Source organism: Epinephelus moara, chromosome 23 (assembly GCF_006386435.1).
Source record: "Epinephelus moara isolate mb chromosome 23, YSFRI_EMoa_1.0, whole genome shotgun sequence".
Taxonomy (NCBI): Eukaryota; Metazoa; Chordata; class Actinopteri; order Perciformes; family Serranidae; genus Epinephelus; species Epinephelus moara.
In genome coordinates, this window is record NC_065528.1 from 6,315,592 (window position 1) to 6,338,958 (window position 23,367).

Genomic DNA, 23,367 nt, shown 5'->3' on the forward strand with positions numbered 1-23,367 from the left:
GAAAGAGAAAGAAGAGAAAGAAAGACAAAGGCGGGTGTGGTGATCAAGTAGCCGTTTGGCCTACAAAACAAAATGGCAGACAACAGAGAACTACCAAAATGGCCGAATCAAGGCTGGCTTCAAGGGGGAGGTGTTCATCTGACCGTGTGGTCAGGACGAAGACAAAGGAAAAGTAGCGGGAACTTTGAAATGCCTGTTTGGATGTAGCTCTTTTGAAAGCCTGTTTGTTAATGAGTCTGTTTCAATGTGACGTGTGTTGCAAACGGTCTGGATTAGTGCAGAGATTGTTTAGTTGCATGCAAGAATATGTTTGTGAACAGTATTAGCAAACTAAACACTTAGCTTTGGCGAAGCCAACTAATCAATGACCTAACTGTAATCTATCACAACAATAACTCAGTAAACAGCATTAAATCACATACAACAAGTTAAACAGTCTTGCTTAGCCTGTAAAGCTGTGATAAGCTATGCCCAGTTGTTATATTACCGATCCTTGAATGGATGGAGGAAAGAGTCACTCAGTGGTGCTGCTTTGTTAGCCGGCAGAAGAAGGCTGGGAAGGTGTGGTTTCAGCTACAGTCTTTGTGGTGTCCTTTGTTCCAAAGGTTCTGATCCGAGGAAGCTGGTCGCTCGGGGTCCTTGCAAAATTAGACGCTGGGTGCTAACTCACTTAGTTCCTTGTTGCTGGAAAGCTGGTTTGCAAACCTTGTGTTTGCCAGAGAGTCTGTGATCAGTTGCCCTCCCTTTAGTGGTTTGGGCTATGGAGCAGGGGTTCAGGCCTCTGCTGTCCAGGCCCAAACGGGAAGAGGTGTGCAGCTGCTACAGCAGCTGGAGCGAGAAGAGCACTGCTCCACGGTTGGAGCAGAGAAGAGAAAGCTCTGTGGAAGGGAGCAGATCTTGTACAAAAGGCCTGTGACATCACAGAGTCACATGTCACTGTAAAAGGTCTTGTCCAATCAAGTTTGGGACTTGAGTCTCACTGAGGTGTGAGGTGAGACCTCCTGTGGAGATGGGTGCCACCTAGCTCTCTTTGTCTGAAGACAAAGAGCATGCAGAGGAAGAAGCCTTGAAATCAGTGATGATTTTACCAAATGATAAATCATCTGTGGTCCTGTGAATCCCAACATTTGGGTATTATTTTTGATTCAGAGCTGTGTTTTGAGCAACAAATTATTACTAGTTACTAAAGTAGTGCAATCCTGCTTTCTGCAAATCAGAAGTATCACTAAGGTTAAACCTTTCCTATCCCAAGCAGACCATGAAAAAGTTATTCATGTATTTGTTTTCTCCAGATGGGATTATTGTAATTCTATATATACAGTACTGAGTCAAAAGGCCATTTCCCGTCTCCAGCTCGTCCAGAATTCGACTGCGAGACTTTTAACTAATACAAGAAGACAAGACCACATAACACCCGTCATTGCTACTTTGCACTGGTTACCGGTTAAATTTAGGATTGATTTTAAACTTTTACTCATTACTTTTAAAGCTCTACATGGCCTTGCTCCCTCATATATTGCAGAGATACTTGTGCCCTATGAGCCTAGCCGCTGTCTGCGCTCCTCGGGTATGACCCTTCTAACTGCTCCCACAGCCCGCCTAGCCACTAAAGGTGATCGGGCATTTTCTATTAGAGCCCCTCAGCTGTGGAACTCCCTGCCTGAGGAGCTAAGGTCAACAAACTGCCCTGCCCTCTTTTAAGTCATGTCTTAAAACCTACTTTTACAGGAAGGCTTTTTTACAGTAGCTCTGTTGCTTGCCACTTTTATTGTTTTTATCTGATTTTACCTCATTTACTCTACTTGTTTTATTTGTTTTATTATTATTATCATTATTGCTGATCGTGGTTCTATGCTTTTATCCTGACTGTTTTATCTCACTCTGTAAAGCAGATCAGGTTTTTGGTTTTATGTTTTTCTCAATGATTTTGATGACTGTGTTATTTTTACTTGATCTGTAAAGCACTTTGTAACTGTGTTTTGAAAGATGCTATACAAATAAAGTTTTATTATTATTATTATTATTATTATTAATGTTAGCCATGGGGAGTCGGTGTTTACGTTACATATGAGCAAATACCTCATTTAAACATAACGTTAAATCACTTGAATGAAAGTGAGAATGGTTAATACAAAGTGCATTAACTACGTGTTTCACAAAACACTGATAATAGTGTAAAACATGATTAAAAGTTAAGAGTAATTGTTCAGCCAAACTGCTATCATGTCAGGCGTGTTTATGTTAGGGGAGTCGGGCTTGGTGGATCTAACTTGGACGACTACGTTGCGCTTTTCCTTGTCAGAAGTTGCTCTGAAGTTCCGAGTAAAACGGGATGCAGCATCACTGTACAGTGTCTTGGGTCTTGTGCGAAATAAACTACATAGAAATAAATACTCATAAAAAATTGCTTTACATTTACCAGCCACAATATCGACTACATCACTGTGACACATCAATAATCATTCATGCATCAATAATCATAAATTCAATGCGATATATATATTCCTCTGACCGAGGCTTTGTTGCATAATAAGTACTTTAGTTTTGATACGGACAGTGTAATTTGTTGCTAAGCCCTGTGTACTTTCACTTAAATGAAAATCTCATCAAATGACATCCACATTTCACTGTTACACCTCTGTATTTTTATTTTTTATTAAGTTCTTCTACCAATTCCATTGTTTCATCAAGTAACTAAAATTCATATTTGAGTAAAAACATTGATATCATATTAAAGTTTTTATTTTGATAAAAGTGAAATAAATAGTACTTGGGTATAAGTCTTAAACTATTTTTTCTTAAAAGTGCTTTAGTATTAAAAGCACAAGTAAAAGCAAAATATAGTTACATGTATCAAGATGCTGTCTACTGTAAGTCCAGCGATTATCAGCTGATTATCTGATATCTAGGTAGGTTTAATGTTTTTTTTTTTCCCTATCTGATCAATAATGAAATCAATGAAATTTAAAATGTGCTGCCCTAACTCCTGATTCATATGGAAGCTTGGTTAAAAAATGCTGAAATTATTGAATTTAAAAAAGAGTATTTCAATTATGTTTTCTGTAATTATGGTCACTGCAGTAATGTCGTGACCAGTATTTTACATAATAATTAAATGTGGGGTCGCCACTTCTCTCATCATTTTCCCCCACTCTCAAGGTGTGTGGAATACACTTCCCTGATGGCAGACCAATGAAGGAATACCCATACCCTGTATTGAGTATGGGATATGAACATCATGTAAGTTTGATTTTTCTATGAATAACTACGAGTTTTATTAATTGCCTTCACAATATGAAATTTAAGAGATTCAAATTGATGTGCTCTCCAATATGTTGGTTTTGTATTTTACTGTTTTCAAAGATGTTGGTGCTTTTTTTCTCTGTTTTCATGTACTTTCTCAGGAAACACTGCCATATGGAAGACCACCCCCAAAGAGAAGATGTCTCGAGCCCTTAACAGACAACACATCATGTGATGAACCTGAAGTAATGGATTCTGAAGCTGAAGTAAATGTCACCAATTTCGAAAATACTGTGCCTCTGCAGAAATGTGATGTTGGCATCCAGTGGCCAGATACTATAGACCATAACTATTGTTCTAACAAGTCAACAAAAGACAGTGCTACACAAACTGATCCTGCACCGTCAGTGTCAGCTTGCGACTTGGATGACAAAGACTCAAAGTTTTTCACTGGCCTAGGTATTGACAGTTTTTGGCAACTTTTGTACACCATCATGGCTTTTCTCGTATTGACAGTTTTTGGCAACTTTTGTACACCATCATGGCTTTTCTCCTACAGCCAAAAGTTTCCAAGTTGGCGGTCCATGAACAACTATTACTAGTTCTAATGAGGCTTCATCTTTGATGTTTACAGACTTAAGTAAACGGTTTGGGATAAGCAGGACCACAGCCCGTGAGATCTTCACAATGTGGAGACCAGTACTTGCAAAGTTCATGAGAGAAAAGGTTATTGCTTGGCTGCCTAGAGATACTCTGATCCATGTTGAATGTGTAATTAGAAGGTTAAAATGTTTCAAAATTTTGAGTAATGTAATCCCTGGTAGGGTAAAACATGTTGATTATTGTAAGTATTTGTGCAGGCCTGTGTAACCTGCAACCTGAGTTGATTTGGGGGGAAACTGAGGAAGACAAGGAATTTGAAATAGATGAAGGTAAAGCAAGAGGGAGATGAGTATTTATGTCACATTGCAGAGGACATTGGGGAAAACTAAGATTGATATGGCCCTAGTAATTGTATTCTCCATAAGTCATTGGAAGAAAAGATGAGCACACTACAAAAAAATTGTTTAATTTTAATTCATGTTTAATATCTGCTGTATTATCATTATGGAAAAAGTAAAATGAAGCATCAACATGTAACATTTTTGAACACCTTTGTTAACATTGTTTTCCAGTAGAAACCATAAAAAAGTTAAGTCAATGAGTTCTAGAAACAATAGGAATAAGTGAACTAAGATTGAACCAACAACTGTGTTCCACAGACACGTAAAGTGCCAGTTGTCATACTTCATTTGTCATTGTTTCAATAGTAATATTTGTCATTTTGCTTACAATCATTTTGTCCTTGTCCTCACAGTACAGTATGTTTTTCTTAGTTCATTTTCTTAGTTTGTTTTCCCTTTTTCCTCCAATTCATTTTATGTTAAAGGATAGATGGCAATGAAGCAAAATTTATATTACGTTAAATTACAAGAAATGTTGTCTATGACCACACAGAAACAATATGGAAATCAAAGGTAATGATATCCTCACAGTGAGTCTGATTTTTAAAATGTGAATAATCTTTGTGTTGATAGATTTTATGTATGTTTGGCATAAACTGTGGCAAAGGGGTTGTCAGAGCTTTGAACTTCGTAATTGCCCTTGCTGGGACTGCTGACAGAACAGGTCAAATGAACTAACTTCCTGTTGTTTTTAGAGCAGCAGTGTGTAGTTGTCTTCTTGACCTAACAGTGTATTTTAGCCTCATGTCTTTCCCACTGCCCTCCCACCCACTTTAAGGGATAGTAAGACATTTTGGCAAATTCGCCTATTGCCGTAATCCCTATAGTCATATGAGTAGGTACATTACCTTTAATTGTCAGTTCCTGCTGTTCTGAGATCGGTGGAGCAGAGCTGCCAGCTGAAATGGAGGTGAACGATACAGCCTGCTCTCTCCCTCAAACCTAATCAAATACACCATCAAGTGACTCCAAAACGCTCTAGTGGAAAACGCATGGCTTGCGCATTCCCCACGCTATGAAATAATAATGTATAATTAAGTAACATTACGACACATGAAGCAAATACTCGGAATTACTTTCTTGAGTAAACCATTGGGTGGAGTGACACAGTGCGCAGCTGAGACAGTGCCATAGTTATTGCTTGCAGCCTTGCATTTGCGGTATCGTCAGCTGGACGCAGCAGAAGGTTTGAGAAAAGTTTAGAGTGTTGTTGTAAATCATGGTTTACACATGTATTGTAAAAGGTTGCGGTAACAAGCCGAAGACAACATGTATTGTAAAAGGTTGCGGTAACAAGCCGAAGACATGGTCCGGAAAATGTTTGTTTGCTCCAACCATTTTTTACTGGAGGACTACAGTGAAAGGATGGAGCGCAGAAGCTCAGGAATGGTTCAAATGCTTTTCTTGAAAGATAATGCCATACCATCTGTCGGCATCACAAAACGAGCAGACGTGGTAAGTGATCGTTGTGTATTTTGCTCAGCAATCTCTCTGCTGTAACGTTAATTACCTCCATGTTGAGTAACATTAGCCTACAACCCAAGCATGGTAAATAAGGCTAAAATGCACATGTTGTTGTGGTTATGTTATGGAAAAGTGCTTTCCCACAGCATATAGTGAAGTGACTGGCATTACTTCTCATTGTTGGGAATAAACAGACTGCTAGGGAACATTTTATGTTGTTGTTCCCTCAGGAGTTGTGGTAATTTATGAGTGTGGAGTTAGCATGTTCTCTCCGTGTTCTGGTGATTATTTTGAGGCGTACTCTCGTCCCATCCCACCATCAACATATGTATGTAACATACAGTCACGGGCCACTTTGTTACGTACACCTGTCTAATCTAATGCAATTCAGTAGAACGACTATACCATGATTTTTTCACCACCCGCTACGACCTCAATAATAAAGTAGAATAATCACCTTTCTGACAAAAGCTGAAAAAGTAAAAGCTTTGTAAACTGTTGTATTGGATTGTATTAGATTGCACAGGTGTACCTAATAAAGTGGCCAGTAAGCCCCACATTTACACCACCAATCCATGCCGGCTCTGGGTCTCCCCTCAGCCCCTGGTTGCTTGGCAGCCTCAGCCTCTCTTCTTGCTCTCTCTTCTTCCAAAACCTGTAACTCTTCCTCTGTATATTCTGGCTTCTTCTCAACAAACTTGTTGTTTTGATGACGGGAGTAACTGCACTAAACATACGCTGTTTGAAATCACTCCGCCCAGCAAGTACTGTATGTCTGGAATGTAGTTCCGGCTCTGCATTTGACTTCAAAACAACTCTGTCTCATAATATTACATTATTATTTCATAAGGTGGTGAATGTGTAAGCTACAAGTTGTCCACAAGAGCGTTTTGGAGTCATTTGATGGTGTATTTGATTAGTTTTGAGGGAGAGAGGGGGCTGTACCATTCACCTCCATTTTGTGCGCCGAGCAGCAGGCAGCTCTGCCCCACCGATCTCAGAACAGCAGGCACTGATAATTAAAGGTAATGTACCTACTCATATGACTATAGGGATTACGGCAATAGGCGAATTTGCCAAAATGTCGAACTATCCCTTTAAACTCCCCACAGTTTAAATGTAAGTTTAGAGATGCTCTAAACATATTTTTTTCTTACAGATCTTTTTCTCAGTTACTTTGTCCTGCAGTAAGTGTAATTTGTCCTTATGTATATTTGTTCTTGTGATCTTTTCTTACTGTTTACTTAACATTGTAATTACAGCTCTGTCTTCACTGTATGACACTGTAGTCCTCATTAAAGTCAGAGCAAAACTACTTGAGTCCACGAACTTCCATTACCTGATGTGTTATTTTTGTAGCTATTGCTGGTAGGACATGTTCAAAGTAAACCTTCCTCAGGTGGGAGATTTTTTCCTCTGTCCAGTCCCTGTTGTAAGGAACATCCAAAATGATGTGTTCAGTGGGGCTCCATACCAAGAATTTGCATTTTGTTTTCTTTGCACAATGCATTGCAAGTTGTATTTGACAGCAGAGCATGTGAGCAGAGCGGAGTGGGGAGCGGGAGGATTTTGTGCGAGGAGCGGCTATTTTTTAAAAAGGTGGAGCGGAGCCTTATCTCTCGCTCCAATTTCGCTCAGGTCGCTCATGCCCCACCCAGAATGCATCTTTGCACCTGCGCACACCCACACTATTTTCTTTCAAAACTATGGAGTTTACTGTGTACTTCAGAAAAGAAACTGAGAAGAGAAACAGCATTACCTTGGAGAACGGTCCCTAACTGCGGGGAGAGGCGAGAGGGCTTCGGAGGTCGGCCGCTTAACCTGGTCCGTCTCCTCTACACTTTGACTTATTTCCACCCTGCCAGCGGTACCGTGTAGAATGGGGGTCCATGTCATTGGTCCGACCTCCCATTAGTTCGACTTCCCATTAGTTCAACCTCCCATTAATTCGACCTCCCATTAGTTCGACCAGTCCGACCTGTTCGTACTAATGGGAGGTCGAACTGATGGGAGGTCCCATAAGTCCGACTGTCCATTCTGACCGTTCACCTCCATTCGGGCCGCGGGAGTGAAAGGCATGCACAGTATCTACAGGCTGTTACATATTATGCAACAAGCAATCTGATCTATTGAGAGTTTATAGTACTGTAGTGACGCATAGCCTAATTGCCGACAGCAAGATTGGTTTTAAAAATAATAAAAAGTCAGTTAACCCTCAGAACTCAAAGCGGCAGCTTTCATATTTTGCAGAATATCTCTAAAACCACGCAACGGAACTTAATGGGTTAAATTGTGTTCAGTAGCTTACCTACTGGTTGTTCAAAGCTGAGCTCGGGGCGATTATAACCTTTCCAGAAAGTTTTTAATCCTGATTTGACTTGATGGCTCCTATTGGGCTCTCTCTCTAGAGAGAGAGAGAGAGAGAGAGAGAGAGAGAGAGAGAGAGAGAGAGAGAGAGAGAAGAGAGAGAGAGAGAGAGAGAGAGAGAGAGAGAGAGAGAGAGAGAGCGGCTGCACGCCTTAATGAAAGCACATGGCAGAAAGATAAGACAAGATAAGATAAGAAACTTTATTGTCATTGCACAGCAGATACAACGAAACTTCGTTTGGCAGCAATCTCTTGTCTTGTAGCAGGTACAATGTCGAGCATAACAGACAATATAATAAATAAATCTGTATAAAATAGGATCAAATATGACAAACTAAATGCAAATAAAAATACATAATTTAAAAGAAATGTGCAAATGTGCAAGAAGAAGAGCAGTTATTGCATTGGCCACATTGCAATTGCATGCATCTGTGATCAGTCCCCTAATTTAATTTTAACAATTTTTTCAATGTTCTCCAATTTCTCGTTTTATTTTATGGAAGTGATCAATGTAAGTGCACTTGTCCTAGAGCCGCCACAACGGTTTTTATAATGCAAATAATTCTGTTTAGATAAAACCTACAAGCTTCTCTTCCTATGACTTTTACTAAAAATGTGTCTTGTATGTTTTCTGAAGCCTTTAAGTTACAAAAATGAAACACACTACACTTCTGAGCATTTATACCTCCAACCGCGGCAGACCGCTGCTGAAAGTTATACATTTTGATACATAGGTAGGCTATACATATTGCAAAACTCTCTAAAAGTACACCAAAGCATACATTTTAGTTTCTAAATATTTATTTGAAAACAAAACCATTCATACGGTCAATAAAAAAACATTTTGTTAATAATAAAAAACGAATCTCAACAGTGACTGCGCCAGCCGGCGGGACTGCGGCTGAACCGCTTCCATTGTTCATTCATTCATTGAGAATTCAGAGAGGAGGAGTACCAATAAAAAAAAGTTTCCACTAATTATTTTGGTGTTTATTTCTTTTATTCTTAATTTTTTTTATTAAAATGCGTAATATAGCCAACAATATTATAGACCAAAAGTTAATCTAATTTATTATTGTAGAATGTATTCAGCAAAGCCACTTTCAACTGGAGACACGGCGCAGCAGCAGCACAGCAGCAACAAAAAAAAAAAAAAAAAAAAAAAGGAATTATCAAAAGCCGACAAATACCATGAATAAACCTTGACCTCAGTGCATGTTTGAGGGCTTATAACTCAGCAACAAAAGGGGGTACAGACATGGGACCAACTGTTATAGAGAGCTCTTGACCTCAACTATCATGTGAGTGCAGTCAACATCTGGGGGTGCTGTCAGATATGGGTAAAATATGGATAAAATTAATTTTCACCCATTTAGAAATTAGATATTTAAAATCTGATTACACAAGTGTGTTTACCATCCCCTTAAAGTCCACAGTGTACTCTCAATTCAGTATTTACAACTTCCAAATCTAGGAAAAGCACTTAGATTTTTTTAAAACTACAATTCCCTGGGACCGTGCCATGCAGCTTGATACATATCAGCAGTGTTGGGCAGTAGCGTCACTATACAGTAGCGGACGTTTGTAGTTTAACTACATTTCTCAGTAGCTTGGTGGGAAAGTTTCCTGCATCAAACACTGCCGCCCGCTCTCCGGCCGCACTCGCACAATTCTGAAACTCGTTGTACTACAAAAGCTTGAAATGAACGTTCAACTCATTGTTTTTTATTGAAAATATGTCACTGTCTTCATTTATTATGTATAATTTCACTAGTAGCAAACACATTTAAAGGAGACGCTTGTCAAGTCTTTTTACGCGTGCCGTCCATGGTGCTGAATTCCCCGCTGCAGCCGCTGCTCTCTGCTGACAGCAGACCAGGGGGGAAAAAATGCAGCCGCTGCTCTCTGCTGACAGCAGACCAGGGGGGAAAAAAAGACATTTCTTTGCTCTGTGCTTTCAGAAAATAACCAGGGTTAGGGTAAGAGAGCGATCAAGAGAGAGAGAGAGAGAGAGAGAGAGCAGCTGCGCGCTTCAATGAAAGCACTTGGCAGAAAGTAATTAATTAATAATAATAATCATTGTCGGAGTCGCGCTCGGCCCGTGCAGGGCTCTACTCGAGAGTGTGTAGCGCTGTCCTTGGTGCTGAACAGAAAATCAGCGCAGTAGAAAACAGAAGAAGCCTGGAGGGGGTGTGCAGGCAAAGACGGGTTGAACTAACGGGACCTCCTATTGGTTCGACTTCCTATTGGTCCGACCTAGTCGGACAGATGGGAGGTCGAACCAATGGGAGGTCGGACCAATAGGACCCTCTATCGGTCCAACCTATGGCCTAGTCACACTTATGGGAGGTCGAACCAATGGGAGGTCGAACCAATGGGCAGTTCCCATAGAACATTCCCTAGCTGCGGGGAGAGGGCTTCCCCGGAGAATCTACCGAGCTCATGTTTTATTGGCGCCGTAGCATTGTTCCGACGTCCCGTTGTTCCGATATGTGATTATTACTGTATTTGTGTACCATAGAGGATCAGCAAACGCGACAAAAGTAGGCTACTGGTCGAGACACAAGTGTCATAGAGAGGAGAGAATGAAACACCATAACCTCCTGTTATTAACTCTGGGGTCTGGGTTGTGTGGGGAGCTCTTCGCTGTGCTGAACGGCTCCCGCCGGCAGCTCCGTGACCGGCTCTGGGTCAGCTGGGAAAGGCTTGAGGCGAAGCAGGCTCACGGCTTATGTGTTTGCCACTTTCTTTTTCATTTTAACCCATACCATGATCTTTTCCTGACCCTAACCAAGTGGTTTTTGTGCCTAAACCTAACCAGACCTTAACCACAGGGCATCATGATGATTTCGGAACAACGGGACTTCGGAACAATGGGTTTAATATGGTCGGAACAATGGGATGTCGGACCAATGGGCTGTCAGAAAAATGGGCAGACCCTGGTTTATTTGTGAATAGAAGATTACAGGTTAGGGTAGTACGACGCAGTTTTTTTGAGCGGAGTGGTGAGCGAGTAGAGCGGGATAAAATTTATGATGGAGCGGAGCGAAGAATGCGCAGAACCAAGCGGAGCGGACGAGCGGTGCAAAGTGACAGGTCTGCGAGCAAGGAGCGGAAATTTTCACCCACTCCGCTCACATGCTCTGCTTGACAGTAGTAACCCAGTACACATATGATCCATTGATGTGTCTTACATCATCTTTATTTGATTGATTCATTTGTACCAGGCTGCTATTGTGTGCCTCCAGTTTTTTCTGTGTAGGACACTTAATCTCCAGTATTGTCTCTGAGTCAATGAGTCCATCAAGGCTGGCACCAAGCCAGTTCTCTTCCTCATCCACAATGAGACCTGTAGTCTCCACTGTTTGCCCTGTGTTATCCTCGAACCATTTTCTGGCCAAAGGCTCAGATGTTTGACCATACTTTGTTGCTTCATTTCCAATAAACTTGCCGTTTAATTTTCTTTCGATCCAATTGGCTGGGTCTGTTTCTTTGGGCACTTTTGCTGCTTCACTACTTGTTATTCTAATTTTTCTTTTGTCAATCCATAACTGACTACTCTGGCCCTTTGTTTTTTCTTTGATTTGTTCCCTCATATCTTTGTCACTTTTCAAACACTGAATTGCAGAGGTCACATTTTTGCTCAGCACAATTTGTGTGATCTTTGGGGAGTTCATTCTCTGCACCCTCCTGTGGCTTGGCAGTCAGCAAGTGATTTAAAATTATTTCAGGGATTCTGGCCAAGCCAGCCTTCTCAGGAGAGGTAAGAAGCTGCATGATTTCTGTGTCATTTGTGAATATTTTTGATGCAATTTTTACACTCTTACTGGGTCCTTCAGAAGGACCCTGTATGTTTTGTACTGTGTCAGGTAAGACATTTTGCCATGTAGATTTGTTCCATATACAGAGCTGGTCCGTGCAGGACATGCCAGTCAGACCCTGCCTGACAGCCTCCTTCACCTTGTACAGGAGAGCTGCAGTGTGGCTGCAGCAGCACCCTCTCCCAGCCATGCAGTCACAGCTGACTTGTACAACCTGGCCACCCTCCCTTCTCACGGTTACTTCCACATCGTGGTGACAGTGGATGGACTGTGAATGTCTCACTGATCCCTTCAATATGATGTGATGGTCATCTAAAAGGCGGTGTAAAATTTGCCCGACCCATCCGGAGCTCAGGTAATTTTGACCCTCAATCAGAGACCTGTAATTGCCGTTTTTCTGGTCATCGGAGGCCAGGCATCAATAAAATATTCTTGAATACCTAAAACAAAACACAAACACATGTTGCTGTTTTTTTAGTCGTAGACGTAGCCTGTCCATAATGATTAAATGTCACGCTGCTAGCTTGCTAACATCAGCACACGTAACATATGCTATATTACACAGTGTTACATACAGATACAGTCTATTATCTCCCTATTACTCTAATCTTTCCTGCTTATCGCTCAAACAAATGATTAATTTCTAAATTAATATTGGTACTCATTTAAGTTACCTTCATCAGTTACCGGAGGCCACTGTCTAACATCATCAATCCAGCTATACAAGATGCTGTCATTGTAGAGAGTCAGTTTACAATGACAGCATAATTAATTGATGACTGACACGTCACCGCAGCAATGGCACTGCCGCAAGATGGCAGCATACACAAATCACTTGCCGAATTCGTCTATACATGCAGTGACGTCTAGTCTAGTCTGACATGCAAATGAGCACATAATTTTTCCATCCACACCTGAGAGCCAGCTGGAAACAAAGCGAGGTTTCTTGTTGAAATGTGGATTCCCTGGAGTACTGGGAGCAATCGACTGCACACATGTACAGTTGCGCGCCCCAGATACCCAAGCCATCAATTATGTGAACCGTAAGGGAGTACATCCATTCACACATTTATGGTGTACTCAATCACATTAAATATAGGCTAAATCACCCAAAACAAATTATTTCAATGTTCAATTTATTTTATTTATTGGAACTGTCATTACGCCTTCGCGCGGTGCATTTAAGGGCGAGGAGAGGGGCTCATTTGATTGGTGCGATGTGAATCAGCTGTGTAAAACCCACTCCACGCCGACTTGCGCAGGTAGGAGGGACGGAGGTGGGAAAGAGGAGTAGCTGCGCCAGCGCGCACGGTGTGCCAAACTTGCAAAATCCGCCTGGCCACACCCAGTTGGCGAAGCGCAGGTGCGCTGCGCCTCCGCCTTGCCCGGTCTGCGAAACTAGAGGCCTGAGACTTTTTTTCTTTCCACTCTTCTTTGACTCAAGAGCTCCAATAAACATTTCACTCTCTTCTCGTTCAATGTCATTCACACTTCTCTCCATTTTCCGATAGCTTTCCTTCGGTTTCTTTGTTCGGCACATGCGACCGAAGCGGTTTTTTCTTGAACACACTTTGCATGTTTGGCCAAAGGCAGGACACTTGCGAGGCTCATGTTTGTATCCACATTTACTGCACTCACTTTTATCATTAACACTGTTGTCTTTGGGCATTTTTGTTAGCTTCATTTTACTTATGCTTATTCACTGCCACTTGATTTTCTTCATGCAAAGCTTTCAGGTGGCTTTGTGTAGCTTCGTTAGCTCTGCAGATATCAACAGCTTTACTCAATGACAAGTCGGGTTCCCTGAGCAGTCTGGCTCTGACCGAATCATTTATGACACACTACGTGGTCTCTTATCAGCCAGTCCTTCGCTTTATTTTTCAGGTCAGTCACGTATGCATCAATTGACTCACTCTTTCCTTGGACCCTCGTGAAGAAAATGTGTCTCAGGTAAGTTATGTTCCTCCTTGGCTCAAAATACTGCCGAAACTTTTCTTTCAGTATGTCGAGGTTCTGGATCCACAAACGCCAGTTTTCCGCCAAATTTCCTTCCAGGCACAAACTGTTCGGCAGCTTTAGTTGCTCCATTGTTTAGTTCTGACACCATGTCATATATTGTAGTTATAACAATGATGTGTGTAATGACTCAGACGGAGATTCTTGTGTGTTTCAATTTTGACTCTGTTTACTGGCTTCTTCCTCTGCATGTATTACAGGTCATTCAACAGGTACATAACTTAACAGCGCCCCCGCTGGTCAGCCAGTAGTAACTACACATCACAGGTCCTTAAGTTCATTTGTCCATGCGTCCGTCTTTCATATTTTTGTTTAAATATAATACATTTCCTCATAATTCTTTTACCAAGACTACTTCTTATTTAGTTGTAGTCTTGTTTTCGTCATGAAAATAGGTCATTAACAAATATTCATCATCTTAGTTTTTCATTAGAATTATTAGAACACATACACATGAGCAGCGGGGAATTAGTGCATTAGGGAGCAGCGCTGTGTGTAACTTATGCGCCGATTAAGTGGTGGGTGATCGATGTGCATGTGCCTAACATTGATTGATTTAGTTTCAGAGCTGCTGCAGTGGTCAGCTCCTGTTAAGAGAGTCTTAAAGAGCGATCGTAAGAGCGATCCTAAGAAGGGCATCTGGGAAACACTCTTATCTTAGCGACCCTTCTTACCAAAGACGTTCTTAACTGCGCTCTTAAGCCCTAAGATCGCTCTTAACTAGGAAACGCGGCCATTGTTTGCTTGTCAAATACAATGCCCACAGTGATGTAGGCCTATGTAATTACAAACCAGGGCGGAGACGACAGGTACGACAGGTACAGGTCCTTATCTGTTCTATATTTAAACTGTCATAATAACTCATGTACTGTATGGGCTGCGGGTGGGTACAATACACAGCCTCAGAAAGTACAGCTTAGGAGTCTGTATATATATAACATGCATGTTTACAAAGCAAACTAAGGTTACACCATGTGGGCCGAACCCAAACCGAACCCGAGCTACATTTCTGAGTCGGCTATCCACACTCTGTTCCAGGTACTGAATCTGAGGGTTGTGACTACAGACAACACTGCAGCATGAATCATTGTCACAGATTAATAAACTATATCAAGAACTTCTTTTGTTTTTATTTTTTCATCAACATGTGATGTTACAGCCAGCCATTTCATTTAATTGTAATTCAGTGAAGCTTGAATCATTTCAATGTTTAAGACCAACTGCTTTTTTAAATGTTGGTGTTGTTTATCCTCCTGAGACCTGAACTTTTGTTAGGTACGCGTTTTTAATTTTGCCTAGGTATTTGGGATCAGTAGGACCCAGTAAGTATAAAAAAACTAAACATTGTCCACGATAATATATCCTCAAACAAGACGATAATAATAAAAAATATTCTCAAACAAGATGATGATATGGTCCCAATGTCCTTCAGTGAGCTTATGATAAATTCCCAATGTCTTCAAACAAATACTTTCTAATCAACAGCTACTAAGCATGTTACTGTTGCTAAAATTGGTGAAATTTGTTGACATATCAAACTATAAATGCTATTAATCATAAATAAACAATAAAATTTGATGCGGTTTTGGACCTTATCCACTTTTGTGTCGGGATCGGCTGCAGACTGACTTGGCTACCATCTTGTTTTTACATGGATTAGTGTGTTCTTACTACTACTAGATGGCACAAAAAAGTGTCCACAATCTAGGACAACAGGTCTAAGTTAAGTAGCATGAAGTATAAGGTCCAATAAAGCCAAAATGTGATGTTCTCATATGAGGACACAGTGTCATCGGAGGATATGCATTTGAATGATGCAAACAGTAACATTAGAGCTTTGGCTAATCAAAGATGTACATTAAAAGCCACTGCTTAGAGGTGGCTTGATCAGAGGGTCAGATATCCCCCATATCTCACTTCTTCGCTTTAATCAAAACAAGCACCCTCACTCACACCAGGCAACATGGCATATTGATATTAACCTTACTGATTAATGATCACACAACTGACAGAGGGAACTTATTATCTACACCATGTCATGAGGAGGCACTCAATCCCCTACACTGTTTTTTAAAGGATACTGATCAAAGCTATAAGCTGTGAAACTTTAAATAATGAAGTGAAATGGTGGCGAAAATTAAATTATTAAATATGGACATTTTCAATACTTTTACTACTACTAATCATTTAGCCAATTTAATGACATTTCTATCCATAGTAACTGAGATGCTACCTGTGAAATCATGACATTGTCACAAACAAACTACTACTATAAACACCATTTCATCAAATAAATAAATTCAAAATAAAGCACATTTAATATCTGCATCTTATTCTTTGGCAAATTGTGGGATAATGATATTATATTTTGAACAACATCCTGAGTTGCCTTTTAAATGTAACTGTTAAACCAAGATGATTATTTACCTTTTAGACAGTCTGCTGAGGGCTCTGCAATGCATTTGACAACAGAATATTTAAAGGATAAATAATTAAATGATTCAGGATTCTTTGTGACAAATTCAATTTGCAAAAAATATATTTAATTGGTGAAACATGTTGTGGTAGTAGTAGACTAGACTGGCTTCTCTTAAAACTTTTAAAAGTGTGTTGGTTGGGGCATCGGTAGCATAGTGGATAGTACCAGCGCCCCATGTACAGAGGCATTGCCTTGCTGCAGCGGTCGCAGGTTCGAGTCCGGCCTGCGACCATTTGCTGCGTCTCAGTCCCCATTCTCTCTCTCTCTCTGTCTCCCCATTTCACACACTGTCCTGTCAATTAAAGGCAAAAAGCCCAGAAAAATAATCTTTTTTTAAAAAAAAGTGATGGAGAGAGAGCTGACAGAGTGCTGTGTTATTTACTGACTGAATTACCTTCCCACTTCCACATGTATTTTTAAGCCAAAAACTCATGTTTATTTCCCCCATCACAGGTCTGTTCTCTGGGACTCTTTAAGAACATTAACATTTGATTCAGAAGATCATTATAAGAATTAGTGTGTGACTAAAAAAAAAAGGAGGAGAAAAGAATGAGGAGAGGAGAGGAGAGGAGAGGAGAGGAGACTGCACTTTGCCTGATTGTTGTAACTGAACACAGGCCTACATTGTAGTTTGGAGTGTAGACTGGTTGGGTTAATATTTTATTTATTCAGAGAACGTACTTTGTCCATGTACAAGGCTATTGCCACAGCAGCCCGGGCTCGAATCCAGCCTGTGGCCCTTTGCTGCATGTCACCCCCCCCCCTCCCCCGCTTACCTGTCCTGTCCAATAAAGGCAAAATGTCCTAAAAAATATCTTAAAAAAGAAAGAGAACAGCATTATTCAATTTTGTGCAAAGATTTGTTATAGTAGTTTAGATATTTTCACTGACTATGGATCAGAGGTAGAGTGGAAGATCAGCGGTTTGATCCCCGGCTCCTCCAGTCTGTATGTCGACGTATCCCTCAGCAAGATACTGATGCCCCATTGCTCCTGTGTGTGTGAATGGGGGAATATCATAAAGATACAGAAAAAGAGTTTTTCCTGTTGTGTCTGGTCAGCGCTTTTAATTTTGTTTTCCCCTCTGTAGGTAAACCTGCTGCTGTTTTGTATGGTTTTGTTCTGTTTTGCTTTGTGTTTTTGCCAATGCCCTGTTTTGTTCCTGTAAGTTAGCATTATAGTTGATTTGCAACAATTTAACATATTTTGTGGTAATAAAACCAACTGGGTTGTTTACTTGTTTATAATTCTTTTGGTATCAGTTCTTTTCTTTCAGTTGAGTGCCATCGTGTTGGGAGGCTAGGCACCTATGATGAGTTTCTTGCACTTTATGCATGCCAGTAAGAGCACCGGGACACAAGTGTAGATTGCACCATTTTGCCTTGAGAGTTGCTGTGTTGCATCTGAGGTGACCTGGTGGTGGCACCCCTCACTGTAGTCTGCCTCTCCACCTGTGGCCTCTGTTCACTTTCCCTAGTTTTGTTTAGTTTAGCTTTATTCAGACTGGATATTATATCTAACTGGTGGTTTTAGATTTTGTATCAAGACTCTTAAAGGTCATATGTATAGCTGTTTCATCAAAAAAAAATGTTTAGGTTGAATGGTACTGACTTCTGGTCTATTAACAATGTATAAAATGCTGCACCCTGCTTTCGTCCCCCCAGCTCTCAACATGAATGTTTGCTGTTGCCATAGCAGCAGATGCCGTTTCAGTAGCTAACGTTAGCTTAGCGCAATCTACATATTAACAATGAACAATAAAACTACAATACCACATTTCTAAATAAAAAGAGCTACCAACACCAACAGCTGTTCTATCAAAGACCTTAACCAGAGTGTTGCCACTTGTCATATCTTACAACAGTTAACGTAACTTCACTGAAAAGATGTAACCTAACTAAACACGGTGCGGTTCAGCAGCACAGACATTACAACTACATTAGTAAGAGTACACTAATAACAAGATGTGAAGTGCTTTGTGACTTTAATCCTACTCGAAAGAATAAATGAAAAATATAAAGGATGAGTTGGCTGATAAGTGCCAACTGAAGAAGCAGCCAAGCCACCATGCCTTTCATACTCAAACAGAAATGTATACAAAAGTGTGTGCCAGATACATAGAACAAATAAACACACACTAATACTCACTGTATGACATTAACATAAAACAATGAATGCACGTTACTTATCTCTGATTATTTAAAAAAAAAAAAAAAAAAGCACCTCATAGAAAAACTGCGTGCTCTTACTTTGACATGCGGAAATGATGTCATCAGCTGGGTGATCACATGCTATCCACAAATGGCCGAGGGATATTAGTGCATTTTCGTTTGTACCGGTGGAAAGCTGGTTTCAAAACTCCGTGTGTGTGTGTAAAAAGCAAATCCACACGCGTAGAACTGAGATCTACAAATGTTTTTTTGATTCACAAATAAAAACTGAGTTCACAAATGCCTGTTCGAAAGTTGTAAATGTTAGGAAGATATTCACAAATGCTTTTCATTTATTTGCAAATTAATTTAATGTATTCACAGATATTTTTTTTATTTGTGGAATGTGTTTGTGTATTTGCAGATCCGTTTTATACTTGCAAAATATTTCGGAGAATTTACAAATCTGTTTTTGTATTTGTGGAAGGTGTTTTATATTTACAGATTACACATTTACACACAGATTGACAATCTGCACACACATAATTATGAAACAAATCTATCTCCATACAAATACCTGCCTGGTTTCTCCCTGTCCCTCTTTATCTATTGCAATAATATAGATAATAAATGTGCAAAGCAAAATTTATGAACAGGATTAAGAATAGTAGTGGTGACATAGCTGTGGAAATTAACCTCAAAGTCACTTCTATGCTATAGATATTTTCTCTCAGCCAGTTATGTTCTCTCCCCACCTGTGAAGACCCTGTATGATCATCCTTGCTGGCCTCTGGTCCACTGTCTCCTCCCTGACCCTGCTCTTTCTATTATGGCAATAAAGATTAAAAAAATATGTGTAAAGCAATAGTGAGCACAAGTTCTTATCAAGAAGGAGTGGGTTTATTCCTAGCATTAAACTTGCTAGCAAGCGATTTAACATATGGTAACAATAACATTAGTATTCTTGTTAACTAGTTTAACTTGATATATTGGCATCTACTAATTAGTCATCATTTAGCTAACATTATCTACATGCAACTGTACTTTGCGTCTTGCTGGCTGGTTTGCATCTGTGTGATTGATTCAGATCACAACAGGACAGTATATGTATGCTGCCTGCCGCCATCTACTCATAGTGCATTTAAAGACGGCTCGGAAAAACACATTACCACACGTTAAAAATGAATTGAACGGTTGTAAAAACTGCGGGGGACAGAGGGCACAGATACGGGAAGTGCAGGGGACATGTCCCATGCGTACCCCGCGTCCGCTACGCCCATGCATTTACGGATCTGTCAGGTTCACGACATGTGCCCCCAATGTTAAACTCATTCCTAAGCCCTTGATCCTAATTGACTAATTACGTTAGCATTAGTGACGAGTAGAGCTAAAAATGCTTTACGGAGATTGTTACAGTGTGTTACAGGGCACACGAGAGGATTCATGATTTTTTTTTTTTTTTTTTAATTACTATACCACAAAAGACTCTTCACTTGACATCACTGTCTCCAGTGTCTGTCATTTACGAACCTGGCAACCTGTAGAATTGAAGAGTGGAGTGAGAGTAGGCGAGTGTGAGTGCAACACCTACTGACCGGGAAGTATGAATCCTATACCTATCACCTTTAAGTTAAGTGTAATAAACAGTATTTTAATTTCTCCTTATTGGTATTTGTGTTGATAAGACCATTAATGTTTTTTTTTCTCCCAGCAGCTCCAGTCCCTGCCTATTTGCTTATTTTTCACAATTTCAATAAAACATTTGTTTTATTTTGACATCATGTCTCTGTCCTTGTTTCAGTGTGCCCTATTCCTAATTTTTCAACTCAAATTAAAGAGGCAACAGATAGGATTTGTTTTGGTTTTTTTAGCTTGGCGCCACCTAGCATCAGCGGTGTTGCTCGCACTGTCGCAATGACCAAATTGACCGTGGGGATCAGAGATAATCAAAATGTAGGCTGTAAAGCCACCAGTATACCTCTATGTATATGTAGAATGAGAAGGTGTGTGGACACTCTTCTAAATAAATAAGTAAAGAGACCGAGCAACAATTATCAGATTTATCTGAAGAAAAACAAATAGTAATGCAAATAATTATACCAGAATGCACAGTACCAGTACAACTCACAGTAAATTATACCAATGTGTACAGTATCAGTACAAACAACAGTAGACACATAAGGGATAATGTATAGTGAGCCGGTGACTGTTGGAAAATAACTCCGACAGGGGAATGGATCCCCGACGCGCAGCAGAGTTATTTTTCAACTGTCACCGGCTCACTATACATTATCCCGCTTAGAACATGGCTTACTACTAAAACATTCAAATGTTACAATTGGCATCAATATTATTAAATTACTGGCAGAGTGTATTGACAGAGGAGAGGTGTTCACCAGACAAACGGGAGCGGAGGAGAGGATTTTACTCCATTTCTCCCGGTCGGAGATGCTGGGTGCCCAGTAGCTGCAAAGGCTGCCCTCACATGGGGTCGGTTGGAGCTCAAATTGAATGGGAAACAAAGTCCAGTGTTCACTTAGCTGGGCGATGTCCGTCCAAGGCTGCCTCCGTGAGAAGAGAACAGGAGGAAGGGAGGGGGTATCACTGTCCGAGGGCTGCCGTAGAATGGTAACGAGGATGTCAGCCAACCAATACTCGCTACCCGGTCCCTGGTTGCGGCGATTTGCGATGCTGGCCAGCTAGGAATGAACTAGCAGCCAGTACAGTACAGTCCTCTCTCGTCTAGCTAACATTTAGCCGTGTTTCTTATTGATCCATTAGAAAGAAAGCTAGCTGGACTTGGTTTTGAAGCCTCTTTGGTCACGGAGCTCCCTCCATCTCTTGAACGCCTGACTGAGGTTTACTCTTGTTTTTCCTCTTCTTTTATCACTCTCCTTTTTGTGCATCCTCACTTCCTCAGACAGAGAAGCTCGTTTTCTTTTGCAAGGCCATTTTTCACTTGTTTCCAAACTTTGTCCGTCTGCCATTGTGCTCGTGACTCAACTATCTCATGCCCAACTAAAAAAAAAAAACTCCTTGTAAGGACCAGCTCCAGTCCCTGATTGGCTGACCGACCAGTTTCGCAATGCATGATGCGTTTCCTGCCGTAAAGCAGATTTTTTTCCGCGAAATTTCGCCCCCAATGGCAGAAGCTTATTGAAAAAATTGCAAAGCCACTAAGTAACCTATGTAAACGCTGCTAGTCTGATTTTACTGTGGCCACTACCCTGTGCATCCCACATTATTTTCATAATGATATATTTAGGAAAAGATGCTGTCTGTTGCTTCTTTAAGGTTCTTGAAAAAGGGTTTCCTGGGTTGTAATTCCCCCAGGTAGCACCGTCAGTCCTCTCCCTATTTTTCCACTTAATGCGCCTCGCCACATTTATAAGATGCACAATTTTTGGCTTATCTGCTGTACTATAAAGTTTATCCTGATAAAAGGCCTTTCTCCTCATCTTCCAGGCAGTGCTGGAAATAAGAACATTTACTTGAAGACTGTATGCAAGTACAGTTTTGAGATACTGCAGGCAAGTTCAAAGTCTGGCCCAGGGGCCAATCATGGCTTGCAGACTGATTTTTAATAACATACAGCTTCTTGTTCAAAATATAATATGTGACCCGCCACACAATATTGGTTAATCAAGCAAGATCACTTTGCATCTTTTCCTTTTACCTCATTATGGCAGGACTATCATGCAGTTTGTAGACACAGTATACAAGCTATAACAGCAAACATTTTCCACTAAGTAGCAGACATGGCCACAAAAAAGAAGCATAAAGCCAACAGCAAGTGCTGCTGCTTTCAGAAGCTGTGGGGAGTTGATTACTTTTTCACTGAAAGATAAAACAGTTGTGTTTGTCTCATTTGTAACCCTTAAGAAAAAAAAAACCCCAACACGATGCAAGAAGCAGCTGGCCCCCAGGTGTTTTCACATTATCTAATCTGGCCCCCATTTACAAAAGCTGAATGGTGCTTGAGGTAGTGATACTTTACTGGTTTCCATTTCAAGCTACTTTGTAGGTCTACTCCACTACATTCAGGGACAAACACTGTACTTTGTACTTTACGTGTCTATTTCAGTTAGTTACTAATTACTTAACAAATTCAGATAAAATCAATAAATAAAAAAATGATGATTTATTACAGCAGATAAAGTATACTGAGGGGCGCACAGTGTGTCTGTTCAACCAACAACACTGTCTATGCCACAGACTGACACTGAACTAAAGGCAGTTTGAAAGCAGTGGGAATAAGAAGTTGGGCTCTGGTTTGTTTTTGTGGTGGTCATCACATCTAAGCGATGCCGCCAAATGTGCGTAAGTATGTTGGAGGTTTTTTAATTTCGCATCCCCTACAACAGCAGTGTAATGCCAATACTATGTCGCCTTCTTATACACAACTCTTTCTCTGGTGCTGTTGTAGCTGACCGGCATACTGGAAAACCAGCAGGTGGTTCTTCAGGCTCCGGTGTATTATTTTGTGCTTGATGTAGTGACTTGTAATGATCCATTTGTTGTGCTGACCTCAGCATTTATTTATTGTGTGTTGTGTGATAAGACTATGAATCCCTATCTCATAATTTATCAGTCTTTGATGCCCATTCCTGTGCCCAAGGTTTTTATTTAAAAATGTCAAGGCTATTTAATTTTTCTATTTCCTCAAACTATTATTAATAAAAGAGTGGGATTTTAATACAAAGTGGTAACCACTGTGTGTGAATGCCTGAATGGACCAGGGGTCCGTTTCACAAAGCAGGTTCAACAAACTCTGAGTCTAATTCTGAACTCTGAGTTGATCTACTCTGAGATAGGAAACTCTGA

General features: G+C 40.5%; 1 protein-coding gene and 1 long non-coding RNA gene across 3 annotated transcripts in view; one reads left to right on the top strand and one right to left on the bottom strand.

The window, feature by feature from the left end:
* The window catches only part of LOC126384748 (uncharacterized), a 22,304-nt gene extending 18,558 nt beyond the window's left edge, over positions 1-3,746 (top strand). For both annotated transcript variants that reach the window (XR_007569337.1, XR_007569338.1), the window contains 2 exons: positions 3,160-3,240; positions 3,405-3,746. This is a non-coding gene — a long non-coding RNA (uncharacterized LOC126384748). The remainder of the gene's footprint in view (positions 1-3,159; positions 3,241-3,404) is intronic.
* LOC126384742 (NXPE family member 3-like) overlaps positions 1-23,367 on the bottom strand; it is a 105,454-nt gene that overhangs the window by 56,802 nt on the left and 25,285 nt on the right. The gene's annotated exons all lie outside the window — the stretch shown is intronic.